Below are 14069 nucleotides of genomic sequence, written 5' to 3'. Positions count from 1 at the left end.
ATGTAGCTCAGGTTCGTGTAGTGCTTAGCCCTGCTTAAACGTGGTAGAAGTCGAGTGATTTCCTGTCACCTGCGAGATATAGGGATATACATGTGGCACGGTTGGCTATATTTGCTATCGTGGAAAAGAACCTGTCTTAACTTGAAATGAAGACCGGGTGGAGGCTTGCCATTTTTTAGTGACTCCATCTGTGTCGCTTAAGGACTAAATCTTGGAGCCTTTCCTGTTCATGTTGAACGCATGCCTCTCTCTTAGTTGGCCGGGTCTGGAGACCGACCACGAATCCGAGTAGCTCACCTCAGGCTGGGAGTCGATAAGTATAAAGTACGCCTCGGAAGGGAGCCGTAGGCGTGAGTCCAAGGGCAGGTGATTTAAAAGTCATGATCGTCCTAGCAGAAGGGTAATCCCTAAGAGCGCTGGCGCTGATCGAACCCGCGAATTTGGTTCTTGAGTTGTACCAAAGGTGACCCATGGCTACCCTTGCAAAGTATGCTAGGGTGAGAGTTAGGAATACCCCCTTAGCTGAGTTGTAATTCGATTCGAGTCGCCATCTCTCCCGGTTAGTGAGAACTTGACGGGCTTATCTCCAAAGTAGATACACTAAATAACATAATGGTTCGGAAAGTTGATATGATGATGATAGCCTTATTATACGTGCTATGGTTAATATTGTTTGCTCCTAATAAGTGAGTGCTCTAGTACAGGTGCAAATCTAGTGGACAGGTAAGTGATGATAAACTTGATGCAAAGTTTAAATTGGTTACTATATTCATAAGCTATTTTATGCAACTGTGTCAAGCTAGCCCACCTCATAAGCCTTGCATGACCCTTGGTGTCTTTTATTTTTGGTTTTGACGGGTAAGTCTAGCTGAGTACCTTCTCGTACTTATGGTTTATCTCCCACCTGTTGCAGATGACCAGTTCTACTTTGGTTGCTGCAAGTATTGCCTTCTCTTGGCTAGGGATGAAGACTAGACTGTTGGGCATGGTCTCTCGTAGTTCTCGTATCTGAAGATGCTTTTGTGGGACATGACTGAGGTCTGGCAATGTATTTGAAACTATGAAGTTATGTACTAAACTATGTTGCTTCTGCAAATTTGAACTTGGTTTGTAATATTTTATTTGAACTCTGATGGATGTAATCCGAATGCTACTTGTGAAATGTTGTAATGAATGATTTGTTGTGTTGAATCACTACGGTCTTGGTTTGCATGTCAAGAGTTGGTTGAAATCCTTCGTGATTTCCGAACTACCGGGATTATGGGAGCTTAAGTACAGGAATTTGATCACTTCGGTGATTGTTTTTGTACTTACGTTCTTATGATTTGATCAGTTCTGTTACATAAAGTAATTAAAATAAGCATGTAGCTTACTTCAACGTCGCTTCATCCTGAATTGTCATGACATAATCACACAGTAACTCAGTCATCTCTTACTTGTTCATTGGAATGTCTTTCATGGCCTCAAATGCCCAAAACTCATCAGGGTCTTGATTGGCATGGATTTATGGGGATTTATTATGAGTTTGTATGTGTTGAGGGGTGCCCGTTTGAACCACTAAGCATTCGACCTCCTCATAATGTTTTCTCTTTTTTGTGGACACTTGATCAGCCATCTTTGGATTCTCTATTATGGCACAGTCGCTTGGGCTTCCAATATTTTCATCCCTATCAAGATATGGAGCACCCTTTTGTTTGTTTAACTCTGACGATAGCAAGATCGCCGCAAGCTTCAATCTAAATTCTTTCATATCATCCTGCACGATAGTATGAACCTAATTAATTATTAATTAAAAACCCACATCTAGTGCACACTCATAACTTATGGTAAGACGCATAGTTTACCTGATTAAACTCGTCTGACAAATCGTTCCTAGTCCAATACTCCATAAAGTTTATTAAGAATAAACCACATGAAAAACTACATACAACATTAATAGAGGTTTAGGCTCACATTAGATCAAAAAGGCAAAGACACATAAAATTCAACTTATATGACATGCCATTATTGTAACACCCCAGGTGTTTGTTACCAGTTGAGCTCAACCATGACATGTTAAGTGGTGACAGATCAAATCTACAAAAATGAGCCACCACTTAAACTTGGACCATGCACCATTGCTTACATGTTGCCCATTCCAAAAAGTATGCTTGAGTAATGTTGGATGTGCTTTTTTCATGTTCCTCACATCAATTTCCACCCACATGGATGATTAAAAAAGTTTCATGAAGTTTGGAATCAAGAAGTCACATGAAATGACAAGTTATGTTCTCGCCTGAATTGCTTTATTAGATGAATGAGAACATGTGATGATAAACAAACATAGCAACCTTGATCAAACAACTCTACTTATACTCATGAACAAAAGTTATGAAGGGTTCATGTTGAGCAAGTGGCCAGAAAATGCTCCAACAGATCAAAAATGATAATTTAAGTTTTACTGTGACGCTAATTGACCGGTGTTGACCAATCACTTACAGTGCTTGCATGGAGTTGCACCTTAAATAAAATTTAAAGTTTGAGTAGAGTAGAACAAACTTTGTTTTAGGACCAATAGCTAGATCAGCTTGTAAGCAAGTCAAACCAAGCCCTCAAGTTAGAATCCATGGCTGTTTTGGAGCTCAAAAATTTGGCTAAGTCCCTAATGGACTGAAACTGAGTTTTCAGTTTTCATGTACCCCGCTTCGTAGCCGTGTATCTCTCCAACAAGGTCGAAATAGACTTTGATGCTTTAAGCAAAGTTGGAGATATCGCGTAGCTCTACAACTTTCGTTACTACCGTTTGTGCCAAAACGAAACGGATCAGGAGATACAAAAGGACAAAGATTGATGTTCAGTCGCGTTTTTGGGGTAGAATTGAGTTTTGAATCTCATTGTACAGGACCGATCGATGCCCTTAACTGAACTCGGTGCAATTTCATGTACTTGCCTTTGGAGCACTGTATCTCCCAAACCAGGCCGAACCGGCTCTCGATTCTTAAAGCAATATTGTTCACCTCACAAAGACCTACAACTTTGCCTCTTGCGTCATTATCAAATGACCACTGGATCGGGAGATCGAGGATGGTAAAGTTAGAGTTTCAGTCGTAATTTCGCAGTGGTATTGGTTTGGCAGTGCTTGCTCGCGTTCATGGCAGACCGAGCGCATGACGCCACTGCCACGTGGCCCTTGTGCTTGTTCGCATGACCGCCACCTTGCCCACGCTCGCGATGTGATGATGCCGAGCTGCCTAGACGCCCCTCACTTGCCTCCCCACTCCCTCTCTGTTCTCTGTCGACTCCGCTAGAGCATGCACAGCCATGGCCGTCGAGCTATGCTCCCATGGCCGCGACGCGCTCGCTCTCTCTCGAGCCTCCAACCACCACCTTGCCATGCTGCTGGTTCCCCTCTCCTTCCTCCTCCTTCCCCACCTCACGCAGAGCCTCCAGGCCGCCGGTGTCGCCTGCTCAGTTCGTCGCCACCATGGCCGGTCGTGCCCGCTCCATGGCCGCCGTTGTTCTTTCATCTCCAGCCTCCCTCCGCCCAAATAGACCGTAGCACCACCTCCCTCACCTCGCGCCGCAACTCCCTCACCCCTCGCCTGAAGCCACTCATCGCTGATGCACCCTCACCGCGGAGCCGCTCAGCCTAGGCCACCAGCGCACGTGGCTGGGGCTCCACGCTCCACCTCGAGCCGATCCGAGGCCACCGGCGAGTGCGCGCGACCCTGCTCGTGCTCCGCCGCCGATGAGCCTCCTTCGGCCGGCAACAGCAAGCCCGGCATGCTTCTCTGCTCTAAATTCCAACCAGGGGCCTTGGGCTCAAATTTGACAAAATGGAAGGGCCTAACTGCGAAGTCTATGACTTGAATGAATAGTGCTATTAAGGACCTTTTTGCAGGAAATTTGCTAAATTTTGAAAATTCATAGGAAATTCGTAAAATAGAAAATGAAGGCTTTTTGGCATCCTTGTGAAATTGTCTATGCAGTAGATTTATAATATGGCATGTTTAGTTTAAAGTTTTAGCTGCAAAAAATAGATTTGTGGAGTAAGGTTGTAATGCTAGTTGAATTTGTTATTTTCCATAACTGCAGATCTACGGCTCCAAATGAAGTGAAATTTTTGTGGCATGCTACTCATGTGATAGTTGATGTGTGGTAAAAATTTCATGAGTATTGGATGAAGTATGAGTGAGTTATTGGTTTGTCTCGCTCTCACATGATTTCTTGCAACAGCAAATTGTCTTTTTTATAGAGGTAGCTATACTTATGCAAATGGTATGAAATTTGTACAGTAGACTATTGAGAGGATATGTGAGCTATTGTAATTTTTGTAGAATTTATTGTGCATTTTTGGTATATGTTCATAAATACACCTTGATGTCTAAATAAATTAAGAAAAGCTTTAAGAAAATTTATTTAGAGGTGAGCGCCATGCTTTCTGGTGTTTTTTAGTCATGTGTGAAATGTTGGTAAAGTTGGCTTTGCCCCATTATGTGTTTGCAACATAAGTTAATAATTATTTTCTTGCCGATGTGGTTTATGGATAGATCTGGGAACTTAGCAAAGTTCTTCATGATAATGTGCTTTGTTGTGAAACTTGTTTATACAAAAGTTGTAGATAATTCATGTATCTAGCTTCTGTTAAAATTTGGTGTTATTTGGCCAAGTAGTTTAAGAGTTACAGCTGTTTAAAGTTGGGTTACAGAATGGATTGCTCTCTATCTTGTTTAGACCAGTTTTTGTAAATATATAATTTTGACCCACTTAACTTGTGAATCATGCTGTGATGGTTATATATGAAATGTAGAGAATTTCATAAGCTTTCCAGAATGTCTTGTTGCATGGCTATTGGATTTGTATAACTCAAGTTATGATCCAAACATGAAGTAATTGTTTCCAGTCCAGAAATAGACATATGTTAGTTGTGGTTGTTTACTCCATGTGTTGCTAAGTGTGGCTTATGCCCTTGTTGATGGTCAAGTTATGATACTTGTGACCTTGTTAAACTTGTGTGATGTGCTTGCTCTCTATAGTTAGTTGTGTGATGTTAGTTAAATAGCTATTGGTGTCTATGTCTTGCATAATCTTATGTTTGTCTTGAATGCTTATGTGATGCATCTTGTGTTACCATTCATCACATTCATACACATGCATCTTGCATCTCATTTAGGTACGCTACATGAACCACGTGAAGGATGTGATGTGGAGCCGAACTCGAAGATTGGGTTTGGTGGATCTATCCTGAAGATGGAAGGACTAAGCAAGTGCTAGGACCGGAGATGTCACCAAGACGGTGCAAGCTAACTGAACTGACTTGTGTCGGATCCCAGGCAAGCCCCAGAGCATTCTAAGCCTCCCATGTTTTTATAAATATCTTGAGTATCTTTTATTGTTGATGATGCATTACGTATAGGAATTGGTTGGAACCAATTGTTGCATTCTATCCTTACCTTGTCCAGATAAAATCATGTGAATCCTAATTAAGTGTAGGATCGAATGATGCTTAGCTATGCATAGATCGGTAGAAGTCAGGTAATTTCCTGTCACCTACGAGATGTAGGATGAGCTCTGGTCACAGTTGGCTATATATGCTATCATGGGAAAAAGAATCATGTGTTAATAATGAATGGAGACCGGACGGGATGACGGTAGTGCAGCAACAAGGCATGGAGGTCTTGGGTGTGAATCTATCCCCGTCTGTGTCGTTTAAGGACCGATATGCTATATGTCCTCATATCATGTTGAACGCAGCCTAACACTTAGCTGGCCAGATAAGTCGTTCCGACTGCAAAGCCTAGTAGCTCAATTCAGGCTAGGGACGCGAGTAGGGGTCCGCAATCTGGATGGAAGTAAGGATGTGTGGGGAGCCATTGGCATAAGCCCAAGGGCGGGTTAAGTCACCGAGCACTCATGGCAGAGTGGTTCTCTAATTTTGTGGCATTGTTCGGACTCGCGACTCCTGAATTGTACCAACGGTGACTTGTTTGTGACCCTGACGGGGGAAGCAGGGTTTGTGTTTAGGAATACCCCTCCTGCTGGATAGGAATCGATTCGAATCGCCGTCTTCGCGGATAGTGAGAACTTGACTGAGCAACGTAGATTCACTAAATTTAAAGATATGGTTAAATGATGATGATGATGATTATAATGATAATGAGCCATGAAATACCTGATATGGTTATTATTGTTTGCAACTTAATCAAGTGATTGATTAGTACAGGTGCTAATATAGATAGTAGGTAATGGCTAAAAGTTACTGCTAGTACAGGTGAATAATGCTAATGGTTACTCAAGCTTTTATGCAAAAAGGTTCTCCAGCTAGATCCACTGATAAAGCCTTGCATAATCCTTGGTGTCACTTTATTTCTGGTTTATGACGGGTAAGTCTAGCTGAGTATATTCGAGTACTCAAGGTTTATCCCACCATGTTGCAGATGGAGTTCTCGGCCTGTTGAAGATGGTGGCTAACCGCCGATGGGCTCGGTGATTCTATATTTACTTCTCATCTATATGCTTTTGTCTGAGGATGTCACTTATGCTAGCAATGTATTTGGAACATATATTAATGTAATCTTTTGAAAGCTATGATGTTTTCACTAATCGGTTTTGAAACCCAAACTTGTACTATTATTTGTGAACCCATTTGTAATATTATTTCCGCTGCAACCCTGCATATGTGATGTGTATTTGCTTAATCACGCGATCTTGGTTATGATGTTGATTTACCGAGGTCTTTCGGGACACTCGGCGGACTACCGGGTTTATATAAGTGAAAGTATGCGCGTGTCAACGTGTTAGCGGGGACAACCGTACTTGATCTTGTATAAATTGGGCGGTTCTATCACAATTATTTCTAACGTACTCATCTATTTGTAATAATTTCCCGTAGAAAATCTCCCTAACCAGCCAGGTATCAACCTCAACATCTAGCCATTTGTGCTCTTTCGGGCCTGTCTCCTCCAATATGAAATCTATCTATTTCCGCAATCCAGCTTGCTATTTGTTCATAGAAAAACAAATCAATCAGCATTTCTAAAATATAAAATGTGTACAAATAGCTGTGTTAGGAAATACCCATAATTTTATTGAGGTCAACACGTCCGAACATCTCGCCCAAAGAGTCTAGCACTTGAATCTCACGTTTGACGGCGTTTATAACAGTAAGGTACCAATGTGTATTTGTAACATTTATTGGAAGGAACACCTATCAAATCAAACAATAAATATTTTGTCGGGCATAAAAATTTGATAATGAAAGACCAATAGATCGTTTAAAAAAATTGCTACCATGTCATGCTTCAAGTAAGCTAGCACCCTTTGAACTAAACCAGGACGCTGTGAAGTGCCATGGTTAGGGTAATTGGCTTCAATGGTCTCATCCTTTTCTCCATCCCGCTTCATGATTGCAACTAAGCACGTAGTTTCAAGATAGACTGTACCTCCTGGCCTCTTTTTCAAACCCTCCTAAGCCTTCAACAGTTTAATATAAGCATCTATGACCTGCATACATTTCACCATTAGAGAGAAAGAGCATTGAAGTTGACAATATTTTATTGAGTATTATGACTTGCATCTGTTACCTCGTCAGACAAGTATTCATATGGCTGAAAAAGACATTCCATGTGGTTTCTCGACACCAGTGCATCATCTATGAGCACAACCTCCTCATTCCCAGGTGAAGATGGAATTTTTTGACAGATTCAATTATGGCTCTATCAGTATTGGTACAAACATAATCTGAAAAAGAGGATTAAATTAAAGTATACAACAATAGTTAGCAATTTTTCTAGGTTCATCCATCGAAAAGAAAATATCAATACCTTCTGGGGCAACCGGTGAAGACATAGATTTTTTGGGTTTATTTTGTACGATTATGATTTCCGAAAGTCCTTTTTCTCCCATCAGATCTACCCCAGAAGCTGATAGTCCTTCTAGGTTCATTATGGGTCGTGCTAAAGCCCTGGTCAACTGGTAGAGCTTCGTGGGTAACTTCTGTACTCATGCCTTCTTGCAACCATCTGGAATCATCTATAGGCTCACTGGAATTTTCAGTTTGTACAATATCTTCTAAGGGCCCTCCATTTTCCTTCGAAACCTTTGCATCTGAACTATCCATCAAGACCTAAAAGACGTACTTCATTATCAGTCTATCACATAAATCAGTGTATGAATAACCACACAGTAAAGAAAGTCTATCACATAAATCAGTATATGATCTAACCACACAGTAAAGAATGTATTTGAAGTCACCCTGAGCCCCGTCGTTAATTCTGCATTCCAAAGAATAAAAAGAAAAGAACAATAATTAGTAGGATAACATACAGAGTAATAATTCAAAGGTTTCTATATAACAGCCATATTCTGCATGTGTCTATATAACAGCCATATTTTGTTTATCCACTTGCGCGGAGGGCGTGCGCATTCTACTATTTTTTATTTATTTCTTGCGCCGTGGGAAACAAACTGATTTAGGGGAAGGCGGATAGCGGGCTGCCCAGAAACCATATCGGCAACTGAGAAACCAAAATTCAGTTATTAACTAGAATTGGTTATTTGGATGTTCTCTGAAAGCGCTGCTTTAAATAGCTTGCAGCTAGTATCATCCATAGCCGATTCAAGTGAGTTTGATAATACTTCTTTTTCTGCTGCGTTCATTAGCTTGCTGCTAATTATTGTGTTCAATTTTTTTTTTGCATGCAAGTTCAGATTTGCATATATTGATGTACTCTAGCAGTATAGGCTGCATTAAAATTCAGAGTTTTATCTATGTTGTATGGTAACTATCAAGGCTGCAGCCCTATAAGGATTCTGGGCAATGAACCAAATTTGTAAAAAATACTATGCTAGAAACCATGTTTGTTTATGTTCTGAACATTGCTTTCCTCAACTATTCTTACGGCAGTTACATTTTTACATCAAATTCTATATCATATTTAATGGTGCTGCTTGTTGATAGATACTGCATCGTATTATGTGTATACCTTGTTAAGTTTTAAGTTAATCTCTATACTGATCCTTGTTTGCTCTTGCCGATTAAAAATATATGCATGTGTTTCAGCTCATATATGTGTAGCTATATAGCAGCAGTTCATTTCGGTTTGGCATAGAAACAGTTCAATTCGGTTTTGAGTATTTTTTCACTCTTCCAATTAGCAAGTATTGAAAATAATCATTTTCCTTGTTGCCTTGCTTGTGCCGATGCGCAGGAAAGTAAATAAAGAGCAGAAAAAGGGGATGGTGGTGGTCACCTGGATGCGTTCACCGCTTGGATGAGCAGAAAGTATTTTTATATGCAGTCTGGAGTCCTCCTCGAGGGCACAGCAAGACGGCGAAGGCGATGGCGGCAGACGATGACAATGGCTACACGCTATGCGAAGCATAGCCGGTGCACGAGGGAGGAGGCCTGTGCGAGCGAGGGCGAGCTCAGCTGGCGAGGGTGGGCGCTATGACGAGGCCATAGGATTTATAGCAAAGGATTGATAGTTGTCTCTCTCTTTTCTTTTGTCTTAATTCTCTTTTCTTCTGTATTAATTCTCTTTCCTTTTGCTCGTTGCCATGTATGCTGGTGCATGCAAACATGCAATGTGTGTATGGATAGCACAATAATTTTCTACTTTCTATTTTGTCGTGATTCCTCTATCACATGACAAGCAATATTCAATCAAGGAGAATGGCACAATCAATCAATAATTAAGATTAACCTGTAATCAATGTGTAATAGCTGAGATTCAGCTTAGGTAGCACAATAAATATGATGTTTTGAATTACATGCCAAGCGTTATAGCCAATCATAAGCAGTAGTCGCAAAAGTGACCATAGACAGTAGGGTAACTCATTTCAAGAGCCTTTTTAAGTAACTATTACACATTGAAGCCAAGTTTATTGTTTTATATACCAGGAAAACAAAATATATAATCAAGTGTATTGTACAATCTATTTATTTGTAGCGGTGGCAATGTAGGTACCATTGGCAAACTGCAACTGTCATGACAGTACAATTCACCTACTGTGGAATGTCATAAATCTCCAAGTTTTGGAAGCCAAGTTGAAGAAAATGAACATGAAATTTTAGGAATCTTGAGTTGAAGAAATCATATCACAAGGCTGCAAGGAAACAAAAAAATCACTTAGATTAACTTCCTATACCACTGTAAAGGTGGACTTAATTGGTATTTTGAGCAACGACATGTAGATTGCAGGACAAAAACTACCAGGAAGATGATCGATGGGACCTTAAACCTCAAAGTAAGTGCGAAAAGAAAATAGCGTTTAATTAAAGAAAGAAATGTATGGGAGTCATATAGTATACATGGTGTCCAATTAAAGTGATAGGCGTAAAATTACAATAAACTGAAATGCAAAACAACCTTTGATATGAAATTAGAATAAACCAAAATGCAAAATGTTAATTTCAAAACCAGCAGATATTCCATATGATAAATAGAGAAGGCGCATATAATCTAAAAATGTCACATTGAAATCTAAGGACCATGGTAAGTGGGTCTGGAGTTGAGTTCACTATACCTGCTTATTTCATCTCTTTGTAATAAGTCTTATCCTAGTGTACAAAAAGCATTGGTGTGCTGAGCATAGAGCACATGTGAATCACAAGTTCATAGAATGTAATCATTCATCCAATGCACATATACCTATACCTACACATCAGAAGTTCAATGTGGAAGGCACTTAAAGTTGTGGTAGACAGACTGACATGTACAATAATAGGTGCTGGAAGCAGCCAGCTATAAAGCAACTGAATCTTGTAAGTTTTCTTATAGGAGCATCAAAAATACAAAAACAATAAAATGGAACTGCACCCCAAAAAAATAAAAATAGACCATGAATCTATTAAACTTTGTAAGATGCATCCAAGTAATCTATACCAAACTAAATGAGACATTCAGGTTCAATCTCAAAGCCAAGCTCACTGTCAGACAATTGATGTAAGCAATATGAGAAGCAGCTTAAATATCTGAGGCTACTAGAATGAATATGGCTAAAAATTTAATAACAAACAAAAAATAGGGAGTGCGATGGAAGTTCTAAAAACATAAACTCAGAACACTTGGGAAACCATGATATATTGATGCAGGCATGCAGTCCTATGTTGCCTGATCACTGCAAGGAACTGATATATGTTGTACGATATGAATGGGAACAAAAGCTATATATGAACCTCACCTGCATATATAGTTTGTCACTGAAATGAGGCCTATTAAGCAACGGAACAGCTCTGGGTCATACTGAGGGAAAGGCCAACACAACATTAGTTTGAGAACAAAGAAAAAAGAAATAAAGGAGGGAAGTATATCAAGTGATATAACTGTGGTTAAGAAGCCACCAATTGCACCTTACATTTGAGAAATCACCATATGCAAGAGCCTCAAACCTATGCATACTGTACTTTGAGGTTGTCAGCGTATAACTGTATAGGAATATCTGTATGTATGAATACATGATGGTAAAAGTGAAGCACCACTGGAATATAAAAGACCACATCGCAATGAGCAAAGCAAACAACTATGAAAATTAACAGATATCATGTATTCCATAATTTATTTATTTGGATCCAAATTTAGCCAAGCCAAAGTGCAACTGACCTGCAGAGCTCTGTTTTCCCATAACAGTGTATAATTGTATAGGAATATCTGCATATATAAATACACGATAGCAAGAGTGAAGCACCACTGGAATATGAAAGGCAACATAAAACTTATTTAATACTTCCTCCATGCCAATTATAAGACGTTTTGGCTTTTCTAGATACATAGCCCTTGCTATCCACTTAGATATATACTATGTCTAGATATATAGTTAAAGCAAGGTATCTAGATGTGTCTAGAAAAGCCAAAATGTCTTATAATTTGGGATGGAGGGAGTAGAATCTTTAGGGAATTAAAAATCTGTTGAACAAGAACATATATTCATCGAGATTAACACTAAATCAAACATTGTCTAGTTATCCATCCATTCAGTGCACAACCAGAATCCAAATACCCAACATTCGATCTAATATAATAAAAAATCACTGGAAAATAAATTCAGGATTTTCTCTGTTTATGAAATAATGAAAATAGAAATCTTGATGCAAATGCAAGCATAAACCGTGCTATACAAACCTGATCGAGAGCAGATGCAAAAACATCTAACACGTGGCCTTGACTGACCAACTGCTTAGCATGACCATCATAAAATTTAATGGCTTTCTGGAAGTGAGGAGCTGCGTCCTTGTCAAGATCCTTATGTGATCTAACTGGTTCTGACAAATCTTTTGAAACAATCTGCACTCACGAATACAGTATTAGAAAGATTTTAAAGGAAATATGAACATTAAATAGAGAAGAATCTGCTATGAACGGGGGAGCATGATAAGTCCCGTATTTGCCTACAGAAGCTAGGCTAAGTGCACTTCAGGCATGACAACCCATACAGCAGCAATATTTTTCAATTTTTAACACATCTTAAACAAGCCAACATTCATGTACTTGAAGATTTCACAAGAATCACAAAATCGTAACACAATCATGTTAACGTAGATTAATATAAGGAGTAAAACAGGAGTGATCTTTACCATTCCAGGGCCCTCGGTACATGGACCACCTAGCAATGCAATGATCCTTGCACCTGTCCCAGGCATGCAAGCACCAAGTAACCCAGCAGCCACACTGAGCGCAACACCGGTGCACCAGATCGCACGGTTCCCGGCCTCCACTGGCCATTGGTCAGGCTGCAATTCGTCCAGCAACTGCATGGGACAAGGAACTACATCAGCTTCCAGTAAACCGAAGTCCAACGAGATTAAAACCCAAAAATCCCTCACCGTGCTGAGTGCACACTCGCACTCTGACACCAGGAGCAGGAACCTGTTGACCCCGGCCGTGGACGGCGGATGCATCCCATTCACCTGCGGCCCGCCCGGTTGCTGTGGCATCTTGGGGAAACCCGGGCGCCCAGCACCCGCCAGCCCAAGCTGATCCAAAATCTGGTCCTTGGAGATCTCCTTGGTCCCCCGGAAGACGTAGATCTTGCTGAGATCGGAGAATCCGAGCTCGTGCAGATGCACCTGCGTGCCGAAGGTGACGAGGCCCACGAGTGCGTGCTCCGGCAGAAGCGCGACGGCCTTCCGCATGGCCATCTTGACGTACTCCAGCTCCTCCTTGATGACGCAGGTGTCGATGACGAAGAGAAATACGGGCGGCGGGGGCGCCGGCGCGCCGCCTACCTCGGGGACGCCGGCTCCACCAACGATGTACTCGACGGTGGAGCACTGCGGGAAGAGGTCAGCGGGGACGTTGGACTCAGATATGGCAGCGTAGTGCAGGGGAAAGTGGTTCCGGGAGAAGCAGAGCGGGTAGATCCAGATCTTGGCGGCGAAGTCGACGCGCACGAAGGGGTTGAGGAGCGCGGAGCAGGGAGGCTTGCAGCGGAGCGAAGGGTAAGGGAGCGGCGGCGGGGACGCCGCTGAGGGGTCCGCGATGCAAGCGAGCGAGATGGTGGCGGCGAGCGGCTGGCCTCGACCTTTGACCGTGGCCAAGTGTTCCAGGTAAGCCGCACGGCGTCAGGGCCATCCGGGTTGGCGACCGCGGCCGTAGCCGGAGCCGCGGAGGGGTCGGCGGCCGACATCGGGGTGCGGCGAGCGGCGGGGCAGGCGGATCGGGGCAGAAGGAGGGAAGAGGTGGTGGTGTCCCCTGGACTCTGCACGTGCGACGAAGCGAAGGCAGAGCGACAAAGCGAGGTATCACACGGTTGACATATGGACGAACTAAAATAAATGTCGCACCAAAAAAAAATATTCATACTTTATTCTTTTTAGTTGTAGGAGATATTAAATCTGTGCACGCTAATAATTGGGGCACCTTTAAGAATCCAATAGTTGTAAGGACCTCAGCCTGAGTCAATCAAAGAGAGTGCATGCAAAAATTAGAAACAAAAAAATAGTATGAAACTTTTAATTCATACAGTATAAAAAGTGAACCAACAAGTCATGTGGTGAGGCTAAGAAAAGATAAACCAAGAGAAACCTCTTTTATTCCACAACTTTGGGGTTTATAACTGATGCATTCAGGATATATTAGGTCAGCGGCAAT

The 14069-nt window shown here is 41.5% G+C and overlaps 2 pseudogenes; both read right to left on the bottom strand.

The window, feature by feature from the left end:
- LOC136461072 (uncharacterized) overlaps nucleotides 1–8197 on the bottom strand; it is a 39149-nt pseudogene extending 30952 nt beyond the window's left edge.
- Nucleotides 8198–11325: 3128 nt separating this feature from the next.
- LOC136538603 (protein transport protein SEC23 E-like) lies at nucleotides 11326–13711 on the bottom strand (annotated as a pseudogene).
- Between the last annotated feature and the right edge of the window lie 358 nt (nucleotides 13712–14069).

Source organism: Miscanthus floridulus, chromosome 1 (assembly GCF_019320115.1).
Source record: "Miscanthus floridulus cultivar M001 chromosome 1, ASM1932011v1, whole genome shotgun sequence".
Lineage (NCBI taxonomy): Eukaryota > Viridiplantae > Streptophyta > Magnoliopsida > Poales > Poaceae > Miscanthus > Miscanthus floridulus.
The sequence above is the reverse complement of the archived record's forward strand: the minus strand, read 5'-3'. Positions and strand labels throughout refer to the sequence as shown.